The 9,881-nt window shown below is 37.3% G+C and overlaps 1 pseudogene; it reads right to left on the reverse strand.

Moving 5' to 3' along the window:
- Positions 1-994: 994 nt before the first annotated feature.
- Positions 995-2,433, reverse strand: LOC142859986 (uncharacterized; annotated as a pseudogene).
- Positions 2,434-9,881: the final 7,448 nt, after the last annotated feature.

A 9,881-nucleotide genomic window follows, 5' to 3' on the forward strand; every position in this document is an offset into this window, starting at 1 on the left:
GAGTCAAGCATAAAATAAGCACATAAATAAATGGAATAGAATGGAGAATCCAGGAAGAAACTCAAGCAATATAGCCAAGTGACTTTTAACAAAAGAAACAAAATGATTCAATGAAGAATTCTTTCAACAAATGATACAAGAGCAATTAAATGTCAGACCTAAAACTATAAAACTCACCAATCCCACCTTTACTTTTAGAACTGGCAATTTATACCAGTTGTGCATGCTAGGGAAGTTGAAGAACAGAACTTAGAGAGAGGGTGAGAGATAAAAGTGAGGGGGGGGGGATTTATTAGAATGGCTTACAGGCTGAGGTCCAATAAACCCAATAGGCTATCTACCCATGGAAGTTCCAAAAATTCAGTAGTTGTTCAGGTCACAGGGCTGGATCTTTCAGCTGGTCTTTGGTATATGCCGAATCCTGAAAAAAATAGGCCAGGAATAGAGTTGCCAAAGAGAGTAAACAGATAAAGAGAGAAAGCTTCCTTCTTCCATATCCTTTATATAGGCTAACAGCAGAAAGTGTGGCTTTGATTAAAGGTGGATCTTCCCACCTCAAAAGATTAGGATTAAAACTGGCTCTTCCACTTCAAATGAGTTAATTAAGAAAAAATATTTGGTGTGCCCAGCTGCTTGGGTTTTAGTTAAATTCAGATGCAGTCACTCAACCAAGAATATCTATCACAAGTTCACCCCCTTATCAACTCAGCACACAATCATATTTTCGTATGTCATGCTTAATTTCTAAATAAAATAATAGCCAGTCGTAATTATATCTATCATGATATAACTACCCATTTCTAAATAAAACAATAGCCAATCATAATTATGTCTATCATAACTACCCTTTATACAACTACAATATCACTTAAGAGACATCTTCTTGTATCTCAAATATGAAGCCACCGATAGTCTCTTAGTTTATGTTACTTTAATTAATGGTATGAGGAAAGTAAAGCACAAATATCTGTACAAACACATTCACTCATTTTAGTTATAATCCTTGTTTCTGCAACTGGTCATATGGCCGTAGGAGATATTTATAACTACCTTTCTCTATAAACCATTCTGCATTTCCTCTGCCTTCAGCAATCACTTTACCATGACTTGGCTCTTTTTCCCAGAGGAGAGACCCACACCTTCATTCCTGAAAGATGTGTCCCCTTTGTCAGGATTTCTGCCTGCCTGGATTATGTTTTTATAGTTTCCATTGACTTTAATTACAGGACATGGTAGCGCCAAGAGATACCCCTAAAGGATTCCCTGCACTCCAGACATAAACCTTCTTACCTTCACTTTAGGAAGTAATCTAATTTCCCCCTTTGTAATCTGGATTGATCATCCCCCCCAACACCATTATTCCTTTTGTAACTCGTTGACTTAAGGGTATCAAAGGCTCCAAGTAGGCAGGAATGGGAGTTTCCAGTTCAATGGAATGTTTGTTGTGGCTCCTGACAGAAGAACTCCTCCCTCTGAAATCAAAACTTCTAGGCCATCAGAATTTAAGATCACAGGAATATGAATCATAAATTCCTAGTGGATTGCTAGGAGTGATAGATAATGAGTGGAACTATTCCTTTTCTATCCCTTCATTCCTGGACCCATGGATCCTGGTGATGGGAGAAACCATACTATATATTGGACCCCTATTCAAAGCATATACTGCCTTTTGGAGAATCCTGCCATAGCCCTCCAGGCTGCTGACACTTTGTTGGTGCTGGAACTATATCTTCAAGAGGTCATTCTGTCTTTCTGTCGGGAGAGCTTCCTCAGGATGGTGGGGAACATGATAAGATTCCACAGTCATGGGTCCACTGCTGTGCTTCTCTGCCCATGAAAGGAGTTCCTTGATCAGAAGGCATACTATGTGGAATAATACCATGATGGTACATAAGGCATTCTGTGCACTCTGTAATTTCTATAAGTCCACAGATTGTAGAATTGACAGAAGTATTACACATAGGAAAATAAATTCATAACCAAAGTAAGTATGAACTCCAGTAAGAACAAAGCATTGCTCTTTCCATGGAGGAAGTGGTCTACTTGCCATCAGTTCGCTGGCTGGTCACCCCAGTGAACGATGCCATATCCAGGGCTCAGTGTTGGTCGCTGCTGCTGGCAGATCTGACAGTCAACAGTAGCTGTAGCAAAATCAGCCGTGGTGAGTGGAAGTCCATGTTGTTGAGCCCACACATAATCTCCATCTCTGACACCATGGCCACTTTGATCATGGGCCCACTGGGCAATGACAGGAATGGCTAGGGAGAGGGGCTGGCTGTCTACAGAATGGCTCATTCTATCTACTTGATTATTGACTGCTTCCCCTGCTGAAATTACCATTTTATGAGCATTTACACGGGACACAAGTATCTTCACATCCTTTGCCCATTTGGAGAGAGAGATCCACATACTTCTTCCCCAGATGTTTTCCCATCATGTTCTTTCTAATTCCCTGGTCCTGAACACTAAGTGGTGTGGGGCTTAGAAAGATTCTCAGAAAGATTGATCAAGGAAGGAGAGAGAGGGAGGAGAAAGGGAGGGAGAGAGAGAGAGAGAGAGAGAGAGAGAGAGAGAGAAAGAGAGAGAGAGAGAGAGAAATCGCTTCTCCGTCGCTTTTCTGATCATTTAGGTTTCTGTGTTTTCATTGATACAGAATAATTAGATAAATGCTTCATCTGGTGTCCAACGCAGGGAACAAGATCATGAGACAGCCACTTGCTGATTGCTTTGCAGCATCCAGAACCACTTGGCTGGATTTCCCTCCCTCCCTCCAGGCCCTCTATGCAAGTCTGGGTTTTCCTGTTACAGCCTTGCTATAGCAGCCTCCTCCAGCTGCCTTCCTGAGCCCCAAACATTGCTGTAGTGAGCCACCACTAGTCAGCTCTGTCATTGAGGTGGCCCCAAGCCCTTGTTTCCCTTTACATGGGCCTCATCCACACATCACCCTGTGTCTGCTTTTCAGGCAGCTGGCTACTCTCACCATGGGTTTCTCCTGGACATCCCTCCTTGGACCATTGCCTTGCGAGATTGATTGCCTTGACACCTATTTGGGCTTTTACTACTGCAGCCATACTCACGTACTCTCCGCCCACAGCTACAAGCAAGCAGTTACCCTCAGCCAGGCTGTACACTACTCACTCTCTCTGCCCAGCCACATGGCACTGTTGTCATCAGCAGATCTGGTGAGACACACGGGGATTCTTAAGAGGGGAATTAGGTCTCTGTGTGGTTCTACAATACATAGTTTGAAAATGGAAAAATTAAATGAAGGAATAATCAACTTAGCCAGGATTGGCATAATGTTGATTGTAATCATTATCAGTTTGTTAAGTCACGTTTTATCCCTTTAAAAAAATGATTTATTACTGAGGCCAAATAAAAAAAAATGACTAATAAGATACAATCCTTAGAAAAACCTGTTGTGAGTGGCCGCTGTTCATTTCTGGCCGCCCAGACTCACAAAATAACCACTCAGAAACTATATTATTTAAATCACTGCATGGCCAATCACTTAAGTGCATTGCTAGCTAGCTCATATCTTTGGTTAACCCATTTCTATTAATCTGTGTATTGCCATTTGGCTGTGGCTTACCAGGCGAAGTTCTGTCTAGTGACTGTCTCTGGCAGGGCTACATGACTTCTCTAACTCTATCTTCTTTCTCCCAGCATTTAGTTTAGTTTTCCCTGACTAGCTCTGTTCTGCCATTTAGACCCAAAGCAGTTTCTTTATTAATCAATGGTAATCACACATCAATGACCTACTAGTGAAATTAAGAAAAATATTAACACAGAGACAGAGGAGTTTGGGGTAGAATCTACCACACACTTGCATTATGAAACTAAAGAGGAGTGGCCCAAGGTTATTAGAAAACCAACCTTAATTTATCCAGTTACCATTCAAGAATGATTACCAGATGATATGCACTCCCAAGGCTATTCAGAAGTTATCTGGAATCCTGTAGAAATGTTAGATTTGAAGATATTTAAAGAAGCAGTGGTTTCATATAGTATGCACTCCCCTTTTGTGAAGTAGATGTTAAAATCACAGGCAACTTTGAACAGAATTATTCTGTAAGACTGGAAAGATTCAGGTGTAACAATATTGGAAGCTGATCCTCAGTTACAATGGAAAACATGGTGAAGAGAGAAGTCTAGAGTCATAGAACAATGAAGTAAGGCTAGAGGTATTGAAATTTCTAAAGGTCAACTTCTGAGTGACAACCAGTATGCTGATGAGCAAAGACAGATTAGAATTAATGATCATACCTTGACTCTTATCATATAATTGATTTGAATGCTTGGGACAGGGTTGAAGAATCAGGAAAGAAGACTAAGTGATTTACTAAAGTTATACAAAGCCCAAAGAAGCCTTCACTGATTTTTGCAAAGATTGACTTCAGATATATATAGAATAATATCAGATCCACAATTAGACAAATTGAGTCCTTGGCTTTTGAAAATGCTAATTCAGAATGCAAAAGGGTGATCAGGTCTCTAAAGACAAACTCTATCGTGCATTGATGAATGGATATGTGGTATTTACAGCTGATATTGGGTCACCATCTTAGCTAAGATGGTGCAGTCTCATAGATTACTCCAACCAGGACCACAGATAAGTCCTGTACTTTCCCACCACACTAAGACTGGACAACAGCAAGCTCTTCCAGGATCAACCATTATTTCAATTTTCTCTGGGTCCTCTAAAAATACCATCATCCTGAATCAACAGGAAGTAATTTTAAGAACATAACACCCACAATCCCAAGAGGTGGGGTGGGTGGTTTTTGGTCATTAGGTGAGTTGTGGATGTTTTTCATCATTTGGGGGTTGTCTGCAAATTGCTACTGGTCAAGGAAAGGGAAGAAACTAGGCAAGGGAGGTTAGATTAAAGAACCTCTTTCTAAAAAGAAAAAGTGTGTGGGGGGGGATATAGTAATGATGACATAAAAGGGTAGATTAAAACTAAAAAGCAGCTATTAATCTCAAGTATTTTACATTGATATGGAGTTTTGTATATTGACACAAAGTTAGGGTTATATTGTTAGAAAATACTCTATATATGTTTCAACTCTTCTTTAAGATATTTTTGTATATTGATACAAATTTAAGGTTATTTTGTTATACTGTATGTTTCTACTTTTGTTTAAGCTATTGCACCTATGTAGCTCATTTTAAAATGTAATGCATAATTTAAAAATACAGCTAAGTAGTTAGTCATCCGTAATAATTAAACTTGTAGTCATGTTAGATATGTTTTCAAGTTTAAACAGAGAAGTAGATAGATAGGTGGTCTTCAAACACCTCAGAGACTTAGAAAATATGGCATTTAAGGTGTTTTAATAACCTAAGGCTTTTCATGCCAGTGAGACATGTCTCTTCTTGGCAACACTAATTTACTTCCATTATGGGCATCAAAGAACCTCCATATGGAATTTGCTTTTATTGTAGCAAACTTAGGCACTGGGCAAGAAAGTGCCCTTGCTTCTACTGGTGTGGGACAGTGGTCTGTATTCTGTATTCAATTATATTTTAAATAAACACTGATTGGCCAGTAGCCAGGCAGTTGTTTTTCTCATTTCTATAGCTGTTGGAAGTTGTTTGCTCTACATTTCCAGTTTACTCAGGTAATATTATATCCTTCTTGAGTCTCTGATAGGGTTGAAGATAAGATAGTTATAGTTTTCCTTGTTACTTAATTCAGAAAAGAAATTCACAGAAGTGGTATAAAGTATGTAAGGTTGATAGACATAAAATCACTTAAATTGTTTATCTAGGAAAATGTTTTGAGATATAGAAAGAAGAGTTTTTGGTTGATAATGCAAGTTAGGATAGAAAGTGAATTGTGTACAAAACTTTAGAATCACTAAGACTGGATAATGGAATATTTTCTCTGAATTTGTTAAATGCAAATGGACTGAATATTGAGAATATAATTCTTATCTGATAATTGTTCTTATTGTATTTAGTTTTACTGTGTTAGAGTTAAAACCTTTTAGGCAAAAAGGGGGAAATGTTGTGGGATATTTTTATTGCACTCTGACACTCTCAAGACTGCTTTGAATCAGAGACTATAGCTAGATACTAGCTGATCAAATGGAGTGATCATCTCTCTATTAATCTATGTATCACCACAAGAATGTGGCTTACCAGTAAGATTCTGACATCTTTCTCCTTTGGCAGCTACATAGAATGTCCCTGGCTCCTTCTTCTTTCCTCCTCTATCTCTACTTGGATTTTCTGCCTTGCTATATTTTGCCCTTCCATGGGCCAAAGTAGCTTCTTTATTAATCAACAGTAATAAATAACATATTCATAGCATACAGAGGGGAATCCCAAATCAGCCAACAGTCCAGAAAAACAGGTAAGCTAACTGAAAACCTTCACCACTCCTTCCCTTCTCCAATCCCAACCACCCAGTCTTAGCTCTGGGTCTTCAACAGAACAACTAACAACTGCAGCCTTGCTCTCCTCCTGCCCACATATTTGTGGACCCCATGGACCTTCTCCTTCTAACCTTCCTCTTCCCACTTGTTAGTTTATCCAGCCCCCTACTCCAGCAGGCATTCTCTGTTAACCCATAGACCACTGCTGCCAGAGAAACAGATAGACTGTCTGTAGATATTCCCTCTGCTTCTCTTTCTCTAGATCCAATTATCCAGTGCTACAGAAGATCTTCTATGGTGACCCTTCTTTTCTGTCTTCTCCCATTCCAAGGAGATGAAATAAGCAGATCCTAGTTGAACACTGCTCTCCTAACACCTGTGAGCTCCATTAGATCATTAGCCTAACTCTACTCCTAAGTACCCAGAAACACATTTTACCTGGAAGCCACATTGGTCACAATTATTAAATCCAAAGAAAAATTGATATCAAGCAACGCACAGCCATCACACTCTCTTAAAATCCAGAGAGGAGACAGAACCCAAGGAACAAAACACTCACCCAACAAAGACAGAGCCAAAAATTAAGACATAGACCTATAATCATCACAAACACATGGTGCCTAGATGTCAGTATAGAAATGCAATCAAGAATATCCATGATAATATGCTTCCATAACAGTCTAGTTATCCTACCACAGCAGACCCTGAATACTCCAACACATCTGAAGTACAAAAAAAAGACCTTACCATCAACTTTCTAATCATGACAGTGGCCTTTAAAGAGAAAATCAATAAATCCTTTAAAGAAACTAGGAAAATACAAATAAATAATTAGGGGAAATGAATAAATCTCTTAAAGAAATCCAGAAAAACACAAATAAACACATGAAGGAAATGAATAAACCTGTTCCAGACCTGAAAATGGAAATAGAATCAATAAAGAACACATAAACTGAGGGAATTCTGGAAAATAACAATTTTGGAATTCAAACAGGAACTACAGATGCAAGCTTCACCAACATGATATAAGACATGGAAGAGAAAATCTTAGGCATTTAATAAACAATAGAATAAATGGATAAAGAAAATGTTGTATCTAAAAAAAAATGACACAAAACATGCAAGAAATCTGGGACATTATGCAAGAACAAACCTAAGAATAATAGAAATCTAGAAGTAAAGGAATCCCTGCTCAAAGTCCCACAAAATACTTTAAACAAAATCGTAGAAGAAAATTGTCTTAATCTAAAGAAGGACATACCTATAAAGGTACAAAAAGTAAACAAAACACTAAATAGATTGGACCAGAGGAGAAAGTCCTGATACTACATAATAATCAAGACACTAAACATAAAGAACAAAGAAATAATATTAAAAGCTGCAAGGGAAAAAGAACAAGTAGCATATAAAAGCAGACCTACTACAATTATACCTGATCTCTCAATGGAGACTCTAAAAACTAGAAGGGCCTGGACAGAGGTCCAGCAGACTCTAAAAGACCACAGATTGTAGCCCAGATTACTATACCAACAAAAATTTCAATCACCATAAATGGAGAAAACAATATAGCCCATGATAAAGCAAAATTTAACCAATATCTGTCTATCTATAAATCCCTACAGAAGGAGCCAGAAAGGAAATTCCAATCTAAGGTGGTTAACTACACTCATAAAACACAGGAAATAAATAATCTCACACAAGGAAAACCAAAAGAAGGGAATCACACACTCCACTACCACCACTACCACCTACAACAAAATAGCAGAAATCAACAATCATTGGTCAATGATACCTTTCAGTATCACTGTACTCAATTCTCCAAAAAAAGACATAGATTAACAAAATTGATAAGATAGCAGGATCCATCCTTTTGCTGTATCCAAAAAAAAAAAAAACACACCTCAAAATCAAGGATAGATATTACCTCGAGGTAAAGGGTTGGAAAAAGATATTCCAAGCAAATGGACTCAAGAAGGAAACTGGTGTATCCCTTTTAATAACTAACAAAAAATAGGTCAAACCAAAATTAATTAAAACAGTTAAGAAAGGACACTACATCCTCATCAAAGGAGAAATTCACCAAAATGACATTATAATTCTTACTATCTACTTCAAAAGCATAAAGGCAAATAGGTTTGTAAAAGACACACTACTACAGCTTAAATCACATATTGGCCCTCAAACACTGAGAGTGAACCACTTAAACATCCAAATCTCACTCTCTGAAAGATCATACAGACAAAAATTAAACAGAGAAATGCTGGAAGAAATGTTATAAATAAGTGGAGCTGACATATTTACAGAACATTTCTCTCTCTCTCTCTCTCTCTCTCTCTCTCTCTCTCTCTCTCTCTCTCACACACACACACACACACACACACACACACACACACAAGATATATACTTTCTTCTCTCTATTTCATGGAAATTTCAAACTCAGACTGAAATCAATAAAATAGAAACAAAGAGAAAGATCAATAAAACAAAGAGTTGTGTCTTTTAAAAAAATCAAAGAAAAACAAACTTTTATCCAAACTAACTAAAAGGCAGAGAGAATACCCACATTAACAAAATCAAAAATGAAAAGGGGAACATAACAACTGTCATTGAGGAAATTCAGAGAATCATATGAACATATTTTAAAAGCAAATACTCCAACAAATGAGGAATTATAAAATAAATGTATAATTTTCTCAATAGATAAGCAAACTTAAATCAGGAGCAGATAAACAATTTTAATAGACCTACGTCTCCCTAGTAAAAGAAAGCCAGTCATTAAAAGTGTCCCAAACAAAAAAAAAATACCAGGTGAGTTTACTGCAGAATTCTACTAAACATTCTAAAAAGAGTTAATGCCAATACTCCTTAAATTACTTCACAAAATAGAAACAGAAGGATCATTGCTCGATTCATTTTAAGAGGCCACAGTAACCATGATACCCAAACCACATAAAGACCCAACATAGAAGGAGAAATTTCCCTTATGAACATAGAGGCAAAAATACTCAATAAAATACTTACAAGCTGAATTCAAGAACACATCAAAAAGATCATCCAACATGATCAAGTAGGCTTCATCTCACAGGTTCAAGGATGGTTCAATATATGAAAATTTAATAAATGTAATCTACCATATAAAAAAAAGAAAGACAAAAATGGAGTGATCATCTCTCTAGATAAGGAAAAAGCCTTAGACAAAATCCAGCAACACTTCATGAAAAAAAGTCCTAGAGAGATTAGTGATACAGGGGATATAGCCAACTTCAAGTTGAATAAAGAGAAAGTCAAAGCAATTCCACTAAAATCAAAAAGATGAGATTGTCCACTCTTTCATATCTATTCAACATAGTTCTTGAAATTTTAGCTAGAGAAATAAGACAACTGAAAAATATCAAGGGGATAAAAATTAGAAAGAAAGTAGTCAAAGAATTATGATTTGTAGATGATGTGATAGTATATATAAGTGCCCCCTAAAAATTCCACCAGAAAACTCCTACA

The sequence above is a fragment of the Microtus pennsylvanicus genome, chromosome 1 (assembly GCF_037038515.1).
Source record: "Microtus pennsylvanicus isolate mMicPen1 chromosome 1, mMicPen1.hap1, whole genome shotgun sequence".
NCBI classification, from domain to species: Eukaryota; Metazoa; Chordata; class Mammalia; order Rodentia; family Cricetidae; genus Microtus; species Microtus pennsylvanicus.